Below are 9,561 nucleotides of genomic sequence, written 5' to 3'. Positions count from 1 at the left end.
TTAGTTAAAATTTACACTTTTTCTGACTTTATTTAATTCTCACAGATTTTGAGTGAAAGTTACACTTCGGAAAGGGTTTATATTTTAACTCATTAATAGTGTTAAATATCTGACACTGTCAGTGTTGTTAAATAACTCATAAAAGTGTATTTTTACCATTAAACTGACGACACACAACTATATTTCAAGGTCACTCTGTCCTCCACCCCCTCCTCCTCTGTTTCTTAAGTTGACTCCTGCCTGGAGGAGATAAAGGCTTGGATGAGTGAAAACTTCCTGCAGCTGAACAGCTCCAAAACAGAAGCCATTCACATTGGTACCCCTCACCAGCTCCGTTCCGCCCCCATTTCCTCAGTCTCCTTTTTCGGCCACAAATCTTCCCTCTCCCCTTCTGTGACTAATTTGGGAGTCAGGTTTGACCCCCATCTTAGCTTTAACAATCACATCAATTACATTTGCAAAACCTCCTTCTTTCACCTCCGCAATATTGCCAAACTCCGGCCATCTCTCTCCCGTCCTGCTGCAGAGAGACTCGTACATGCCTTTATCTCCTCCAGGTTGGACTATTGCAATGCACTCCTCATCGGGATCCCTGGCAAGAGCCTACAGAGGCTTCAGTATGTCCAAAACAGCGCTGCCAGGGTCCTGATGAGGGTGCGTAAACATGAGCACCTCACCCCCATCCTCCGCACCCTACACTGGCTCCCTGTTCACCTCCGTATTGAATTCAAAATCCTCCTTCACACCCATCACTGTCTACACAGTGTAGCCCCCACCTACCTCACCGAACTCCTCACATTACATACTTCAGACAGAACCCGGTCAGGCCAACAGCACAGTCTACTCCCGCCCAGGACTCGGCTCAAGACTATGGGCGACAGGGCCTTTACAGCTGCTGCTCCCCGTCTGTGGAACGACCTCCCAGACCATCTCAGAGCCCCGCAGACGGTGGATGCATTTAAAAAAGGACTAAAAACTCACCTTTTTAAAAAAGCTTATTCTAGCTAATTTTATTTGAATGTCTTACTTTTATCTGATTGGTATCTGATTTTATCTGTGCTTGTGTCTGTTTTGCTTTTACTGTTTTATTCTCAGTCTTTTTAATTTTATTTATTATTTTCTTTTTTGCCAATGTGCACTTTGAGATTTGTTTTTCAAATGTAAAGTGCGTTATAAATAAAATGCATTATTATTATTATTATTATAAATTGTAACACTCCTTTTCCCTCTGCTTTTTCTCGATTATTATTATTATTATTATTATTATTATTAGTTCTCATTATTTTCGTTTCACATTGGCTCAAACTGGAAAGGGTGAACAGTTGAGCTCATGTAGTCAATGTATTCTATGTTGCTTTCCTGCCCTCCATCCTTTTGTTTGCCCTGCATAAAGAGGGTTGCTGTCACAGCAAATTGGGGAGCAGCTAATATCTGTGATGCTAAATCCTCCTCCCTACATACAAAACAATGTAATTACATGTCAAATACAGTGGTCCTTGCAACATGCTACCATGATGCAACTCGAGAAATATTAACAATGACCTCACGAAAAATGTCCTTCTACAAAACGATTTGAAACGAGTGCAGAATTTTTTTTTAATCATAAATTTGGGCTTTGATTTTAAAAGTGTTCACAATTTTGGAGATGATAATGAACTTTGGAATGATTTGAATTCAAAGTCAAAAATGGGAAAATGGAACAATTAAAAACACGATAATTTGTGTTTTTTCAAAGTTTTGAAAATTGAGGTGAAAGAATGAATTGAACTATGTTTTCATTTTGTTTTTTTTCCTCAGGTATGAAGCTGTGAAGGGAATGGAAAAGTCAAATTTGTTTTATATTGCAATGGTCACCGGCCTATTGGAGCTCTTAATAAAAAAATATTCCTGAACAGTGTCTGGGTGGAATATATTTTTATACCTGAATTATAGCCATAAAATGTTGGGTTTCTTTTTTTTATTATTATTATTCCACAGGATTCATATGTGTGCGCAGGAGCAGTGGGGCTTGGAAAAAGAGACTTGTGTCGTCAGTTTTGACATGGACTCCATTCATTTGCAAAAGGAGTTCATTTTTGGGCAAATGTGTTGCCATGGTAACAGAATTCTTAGAAAAATACAAAAGATAACTGGCCTAATCACGTTTTGATACTTTATTTTGTGCAGAAATTTTAAATGGTGTGGACTGCGGGTTTTTTTTCCCTTTTTTTGGGGGGTGGGGGGGTGGGAGGGATAAATTATTAGAAAGAATACATATACATTACAGTATATGTTAAGTATGAGCAATAACAGTATGGGCTGATTTCCTCACTACAGTTCCATAATTAAGTCTGAGCAGTAGTAACATCTTCCAACACCAACACAGGCTCACACAAAAACTAGCATGTGCACACCCACTCTCACCCTTGTTTGTTTTTAGTTATTGTATTCTTTAGTTTACTAAGCAAATATTTTTACTTCTTTGTATTTACTTACTTTGTACTTATCTGAACATATGGTGCCTATCAGTCGCATAATTGCATGTAGCAACCCATCATAGTGATGTATATTAAATTTTTTCAAGCATGTTCACCATCTGAGCACAATGTCTGTCTGTAGACTTCATTTTGCTAATGCCATCAAGTGTTACAATATCAATGAAGATTAATGATCCCATTCCACACCCAAGCAAGAACATTGCCTGCTTTAACAGATGTGCTTCTATGTTTGAGATCGTGAGCAGATATGTATATTATCTGTATATACTGTTTATATGAATATGATTACAGCTGCTTTGTCTTTTCAATCTTTGCCTCTATAGTCATCTAAACCTTATATAATTTCTAGAAATGTCTCTTTGCATTTATTTGTTGAATCACAGGAGTGTCAAAATTAAAAAAAAAAAAAAGAATAAATAAATATATGGGTCATTATCAATATAAAGTGCCTTTTGGTGTCCTCATCAGAAACACCCAGTTATCATGAAAATGTATACAAATAATTAAAATCTTATGTCTTATTATGGGAGAACAAAGATTTTCACACATATCTGGACAACAATATGTCTCTTAAAATCTGTTTCCTTTATTATATGTGTACGTTTTCCATTTGATGTACTCCATTTTGGCATGTCCCACACACTGCACTGCTAACTTCAGTGTGTGTAATAAATGGTTAAATGATAAAAAATGAAACATTTTTACATATTAACTTATTGCCACAGCAAGTTATTTGATAGAATTGGTCATTTTGACCATGCATATCCTTACTTTCATGAAAATATTTAACATTTTCCCCCAAAAATACAATGTCCCTGAAAAAATTGTCCTCCCTGTCATTTAGGGAAAACTGCCTCTTTAGAAAACCTGCTGATTTTTTCAGTGATGTCACAAGACCAATTTTGTCTTCCTTTATCGGTGACTAAAACAGAGGCTAGTTGCTGAGTATGTATTTACACTTATGTTTCGCAATTTTTGTCATATTAGGTGTGTAGTCAGATGTTGTCAAGCTTAACCTGTCCACTCTGTCATTATAAAATATCAATTATTATAAAAACATTTGATATATTTGAAAGCTGTATGTAAATACGTCCACAGTCTGCTTGCTAATTTAACCATTTTGCGCACTGAAGGTCCACCATGTGGTTAATAAATACCAATATTAGACAAAAATCTCCACCCTGTCATTGTCCTCCCTGTCAGCAAAGCTTCCATGACAGGGTGGACAGGGTTCTTAAAAGTTTAAGCCACATACTGATAATGTCAACGTGCTAATATGATAAGAGTTATTACATACATTTTATAATGGGTCATGCTAGACATGGTAAAAATGGATCAGAGCAGCACTACAGAAAGCCTAGTTTGATTGGGCAAGGCAGATTTACTCCCCATTAAATTGGTTAAGTTACACTTTTTGTGTTGAAATTTTCAAGGTACGAGAACAAAAGGAGCTAAGACAGTAAGGAGATAATCAGGAAAGTCGTTGTGCTGACACAGAAAGAAGAAGAGAATATCTGGAAAAAGAAAGGGCTTCCAAATGACCCTCCGAAAGACATGATCCCTTGTCAGTCTGGGCCCACCTCGATCCAGTTTTGAAGGTAGTGAGAGAACGACACCTACACGTCACAATAATTTTATCAGTTATGGGCCTGCTATGCGGTATCGACAAAGGACATATATCTTCCCTCTCAGCAAAGCCCTACTAGTATGGATTCAACGAAATGACATCGAATTACTTTGCGGCAAGTCATGGCAAAGGGGCACCAGATGCTGTGGGTGGGGTCCTCAAGACCTCAGCAGATACAGATATCCCTGATGCTCAGACCTAGTATGACAAGCTGAAAAGCCTTGACACATCTGTCGAGTTGTTCTTCATCTCAGAAAAGGATATTGTATCCAAAAGTGAAGTACCTGCAATAGCTGCCATAAAGGACACCATGAGAATCCACCAAGCATTTAAGAGGTCACTCCTGCTGATTCATCTAACGAGTCCCCATCATGTGGAAAGACATCAGAAAATACTTGGAGACCAAATATGATTGCGGTAAAACACATTGGAAACTGGTGTGTCGTTAATAATGACAATGAAGCATATTCAGATGTCATCAGAGAGGTCTAAGGGCACAGTGTGAAAGTTCAGTGTATGCACCGCCATGGCATAAACAAGTTCTATTGGCCAAGTACCTGGGATGACATTTGTTGGTACCATGACTGGCAGGTACTTTGCCGAATACCAGAACCACAGGGTGTGAACAAGCGCTCTGTACAGATTGAACCATCTTGAGCCATGCCTCTGCAGAAATAAAATTTGTTTATAGATGTGCCCCATTGGTGTTCAGTTATGTTCATTTGTTTCTCTTCAGGTCAATCATTATTCAGCAATTTACCATCTCATTGTACAGTTCAATGTTTGGCTGATTCAGCAGAATCATCCATGGAGTTAAGTTGTAGAATGCCACAATTATGGCTCATTTTGGTGTTTTGGTAGGTTCTGGTAGTTCCATCTGAAGGGGATAGGACCTCTGGTATATATATTTACATTTAAATTATTTGATTCATTCAAAGATCTTTCACAATTTGTCCACTCTGTCATGCTAGGTCAACCCTGTCAGTTTACTGTCCACTCTGTTATTTTTTATATTCTAGGAAAATAATGAATTTTTTTTCACAAGTTAGCAAACTTTTTGTGCGATTTCTGCATGAACAAGTAAGGGCCTTATAGTATCAGCTGAAAATTTTACCACATATCTTTGTTGACAAATTTTATTAAGAAAAGAATGTAGAATTGTTGCTGATTTTCAGGAAAATCAAATAATTTCCCCTAATTTAATTATTATCCAAATACTTTTCCAATTAAACAAAACGTAGGCTGTAGATAAGGACAAAAAACCTTCCTGAAAATATACATTTTATAATCACTATGCAATTAGAATATATTTATTCTGCTTTGAATTTGTCCATGACAGAGTTGACATAATTTGCTGTTTACGTGTACTTTGTCTGCTTGTAGTTATTATTAAAAAAGTGTGGGAGCTTGACCGACGTGCATTCCTAACAGTACAACAGGTAATTGATACTATAAATGTGAAGTTGAATGGAAAATCTCAGCTTTTTTTTGGGCAAGTTGGAAGTTCTCAAAGGCACCGTATATTGATAATGACCCATATATGAATAAATATATTTAAAAAGAACTCAATGAATAAATGAAAATATGAAAGTATGTGTTTTCATTGACTTTCACTTTTTGTCATCAAAAAACAAAAACAAAAAAACGGGCAATTTTTGTCATTGACTTTTCCTTTTTGTCATTGAAAAACGCAACAGAAAAAACAATGGCAGTTTTTTTTTCTTCGCCATTTCCTTTACTTTTACCAAAAGGAATGGTCCTTCAACGGTTCTACCACGGGTGGCGTGGCTCAGTGGTAGAGTAGTTATTCCCCAACCCAGGGGTTGTGGGTTCAATTCTCCACCCTGATGACCTTGCCTAAGTGTCCTTGAGCAAGATACTGAAACCCACCTTGCTCCTGGTGCTGCGTCACCAGTAGGTAGATGGTGAGATAGTGTAAAGCGCTTTGAGCGCCTTGAAAGGTGGAAAAGTGCTATATAAGTATAACACCATTTACCATCTTTCAATCAAATTGCGTTGGGAGGGGCTTGTCAAACAGAAAAGGGTTAGTTATTGATGGTATTGAAGGGCAGGTGAAGACTTCAATTCCATAAGTGTTTTACTCAGTTAAATTTTATTAAATGCATCATATGCTGTCTCAAAACTCACATTACCAAAAAATGTTTTGAATTGACCGCGTAATTTTTGAGTTACTGCCATAGCAACACCTTAGCAATGGGGCGCGCCTCGCTGCCGGCCGCTACCTGATGACATCAATTCCCGAAGACCTCACCAACACTCCAAAACAAAAGTATAGCACCATGCTATCCTCGCCATGTATTGCAAACATTTTCTGGGTTTTACTTGTGAGATTCATCATGCTATTGCGATGAATTGCTCATATGAAGACTCGAGACTTTATGAGTGGCCCAAAAAACCTTCTTCTGTAATGATTTGGACATCTTTTGTGAAGATCAAGCGGAAGAACTTCTCCCCGGCTCCTCAACCGTGTCTGTTTTCAACATTTCAGTGACGACAGCTTTGAAAGCCTAGAAGGATACAACCTTGGTTTTTCAAAGACATAAGTAGACCCTGACTGGCTTTTGTAATTCTAAAATTTGATGCAATTCTTTTGATATAGGATGGCAAAACCAACTGCCTGTTCGTTGAAGTGCGACCTGTTTTCTGTTGTATTGTTGCTTGCCTGTCATAAGACAGCTGACAGGTTGTCTATTCATGTCAATTAGAAACGTTTATTACTAGATCTATATAGCTACTCTTCTGTTTTTTCTTTTCTTTCTGTTTCTTCTGTTTTTGCAATTAATGATATTTGTCTCGCAGAACGACTGGGGAAAGAAAGGTTCGGAGAGAAATCACGATGCTAATCAGAGGCCTACTGCTCTTCCTTTCGTGAAGTGTCGAGCTGCCAACCGGCATCATCACCAACATCTCCTGTGCAGAGTAACTCGTCGTCATCTGATGCCTCAGGTTCAAACATGTAGGGATTAATTTTAGATAATCTTTCCTGGGAGCCTTTGCCATCGTTTGCATTACAAATGAGTAATCCTGAATGGTTTCTTTCTGTGGAAATATCACTGATATTGTTGCTGCTGCTATGCTCGCTGTGGATAGTCTGATGCGTTTGAGAATTTACATCACAAGTCAGAGTTTGGGAATGCAGTATTGACGGAGTGCTAAAAAACTTTAAAAAACGCAACTTATACTCGCAGTTATACATTAGAAATTGACATGGTTGTTTCGACGAACTCGTCCAAAGTTTATATTCAAAAATTACACCAAAATCCGAAAAGCTCTTCGCCTGCCTTTTAAATTTGATTATCTTAGTGATGGGGTAGTAGGTGGCTGAGGCGACACATCCAGCCTGGCAGCTACTTATCTACGCGGTTGTGAAAAGGATTTTTCCGTATCTCTCCAAAAAAATTGATGAATCAAAAGTCGCGCGTGATACAGATTTTTCCCTCCGTCGCTCGAGATGTCACTTTCCTTCAGGTAAGCCAGAAGTAATCAGCTATCGACTACTATTGGAATGCCCCTCTCAACACCATTTGATTGACAGATCGTTTGCAAAGGCAAAAGGTCATTGCAAAAGAGAAAGGCAAAAACAATGACAAGCGAAATAGAAAAGGCAAAGAAAAAAATAGCCAGTTTTTTCCATTTGTGCTTTTCAATGAAAAAAGTAAAAGACTCTCTGTGAGAAGGTGAATAGTTTGTTGTTCGTGAACTACATTTCCACACAAACGCACATCAAGGTACCATTTTGCTATGCAAGGAGAGGTATGACAGTCCTTTTTTGAGTGTCTCAGAGCTCGTGAAACTTTAAGAAAGCAAATTTACCAAGGTTTCGTCAGTCGTGATTTAAGTATATCCTTCTGCTGAAACAGCCTGATAGCACAGATATAAGTACGCCTGCCCCACTGCTATCGGATGCGTTGTTAACGTAAAAACTGCGGCGCTCTGAAAATACAGCAAGTCTCTTTGGGCCTTGCCTCTCAGTGCAAATTCATTCAAACTTGCCGTTCCGCCCAAGACGGCCGTCCACCGCCCACTTTCGCTGAGAAGTCCACTCCCACATACACAATAAATGAGTTGCTGCTGAACCCTTCACACTAAACTACCGCTAGTTTGAAATGGGCTAAAGAGTATTCTCTCTCAATTGGAGAGCCAAACAAACATGGTGCATGCAACTCTTTCAATGAGCACAATGTGCAAAAATTTCAAATATTCCAGGTTCCCTCCCATCAAAATCCAAAGAGTTACACATAATATAGATCAAAGATCATAAAAAATATGGTGAAAGAGAACCTTTAAAGATCTTGCTGAACTACTGTAAGTCCTTGTGTGTATTCAATTAGATTTAAAGACCGGACATTTCTTTTGAAAAAGGCCGAATTTAACTCATTAGCTACCATTAATGGCGATGGAAGTTCAACCCATTTTGACTGGGAGGGTTGGCAATCATTTGGTCGTCACTCCAAGTTTAAATGGATTGGACATATAGACAAGTTTCCTGAGCGAAACATGGGCGGCGCAATCTTTGACATTTTCTGCTACAAACTTCCGGTTTAGGGAAAACACCATGAATTGCGGTTGAAGTAGAAAAATTTTTAAACTGCCAAATCAAACCAGAGGAACCCACGGATTCTCCAAAAAAAATGGATTCAGCACGACCTAGATAACACTCTTTCTGTGCTGTGCTTGGTTCTGTAAACTCCTGGAAGCGCCCATATATATGCTTGGAAGTGGAGTGTTTTGAATAGCGTCCAGCTTCAAAGCACCAGTGTGGATCTACCTTGCCTATATCGAAACCAGCAGCATATTAAGGATTTGGCTCGCAGTTTTACCCTAAAAGAACCCCCTACAAGATTGCATGTTTGTTGTTATCACTTCATTGATTGTTCGTGGACAAAATTCTAACAATCTGTGCAGCCTATGTTAACATGGGTGTGGATTAATACGCCGGCCACTTGAGTGACTAAAATATTACAGTTGCCGAATGCAGAAGGGTTTACATGGATTTTGTTGAAACAAGGAAATACTTTAAGGTAGTTATCATCTAGTTAGGTAAAAGTTACGGTATTATGAGTTTATAGCCCGTGTACATATAAACAAAAATAGTATGTAATTCTTTTTTATTGCAGGGACTGATCACAATAAAACTTTTGGGCAGCATGATTCCATTTCTTGTTTTATTTAAAACATTTGGTGGATGTGCAAAACAGGTCAATAAATCACAATTCATAAAATTTTTCGTCAATATTTTAAAAAATATTGACGAAGGTGGAGAATAAATCGAGCCTTCCATCATCAAGGTATAACGCACATAGTCTGGATATATGTCCATCAACGTAAGTGTTGTTATGAGGCAAATCAAGTGTTCTTCCCTTGCCTAACAGCGTTTTCCACCTGTAAACAAACGAACAAAAAACGTGCAAAACTTGAATTTATGCATTTATGGTA

At 38.2% G+C, this 9,561-nt stretch overlaps 1 pseudogene; it reads left to right on the top strand.

Annotated features, from left to right (window-relative positions):
* Positions 1-261: 261 nt before the first annotated feature.
* The window catches only part of LOC130912281 (uncharacterized), a 30,832-nt pseudogene continuing 21,532 nt past the window's right edge, over positions 262-9,561 (top strand).

This window comes from Corythoichthys intestinalis, chromosome 1, assembly GCF_030265065.1.
Source record: "Corythoichthys intestinalis isolate RoL2023-P3 chromosome 1, ASM3026506v1, whole genome shotgun sequence".
NCBI lineage: Eukaryota > Metazoa > Chordata > Actinopteri > Syngnathiformes > Syngnathidae > Corythoichthys > Corythoichthys intestinalis.
The sequence above is the reverse complement of the archived record's forward strand: the minus strand, read 5'-3'. Positions and strand labels throughout refer to the sequence as shown.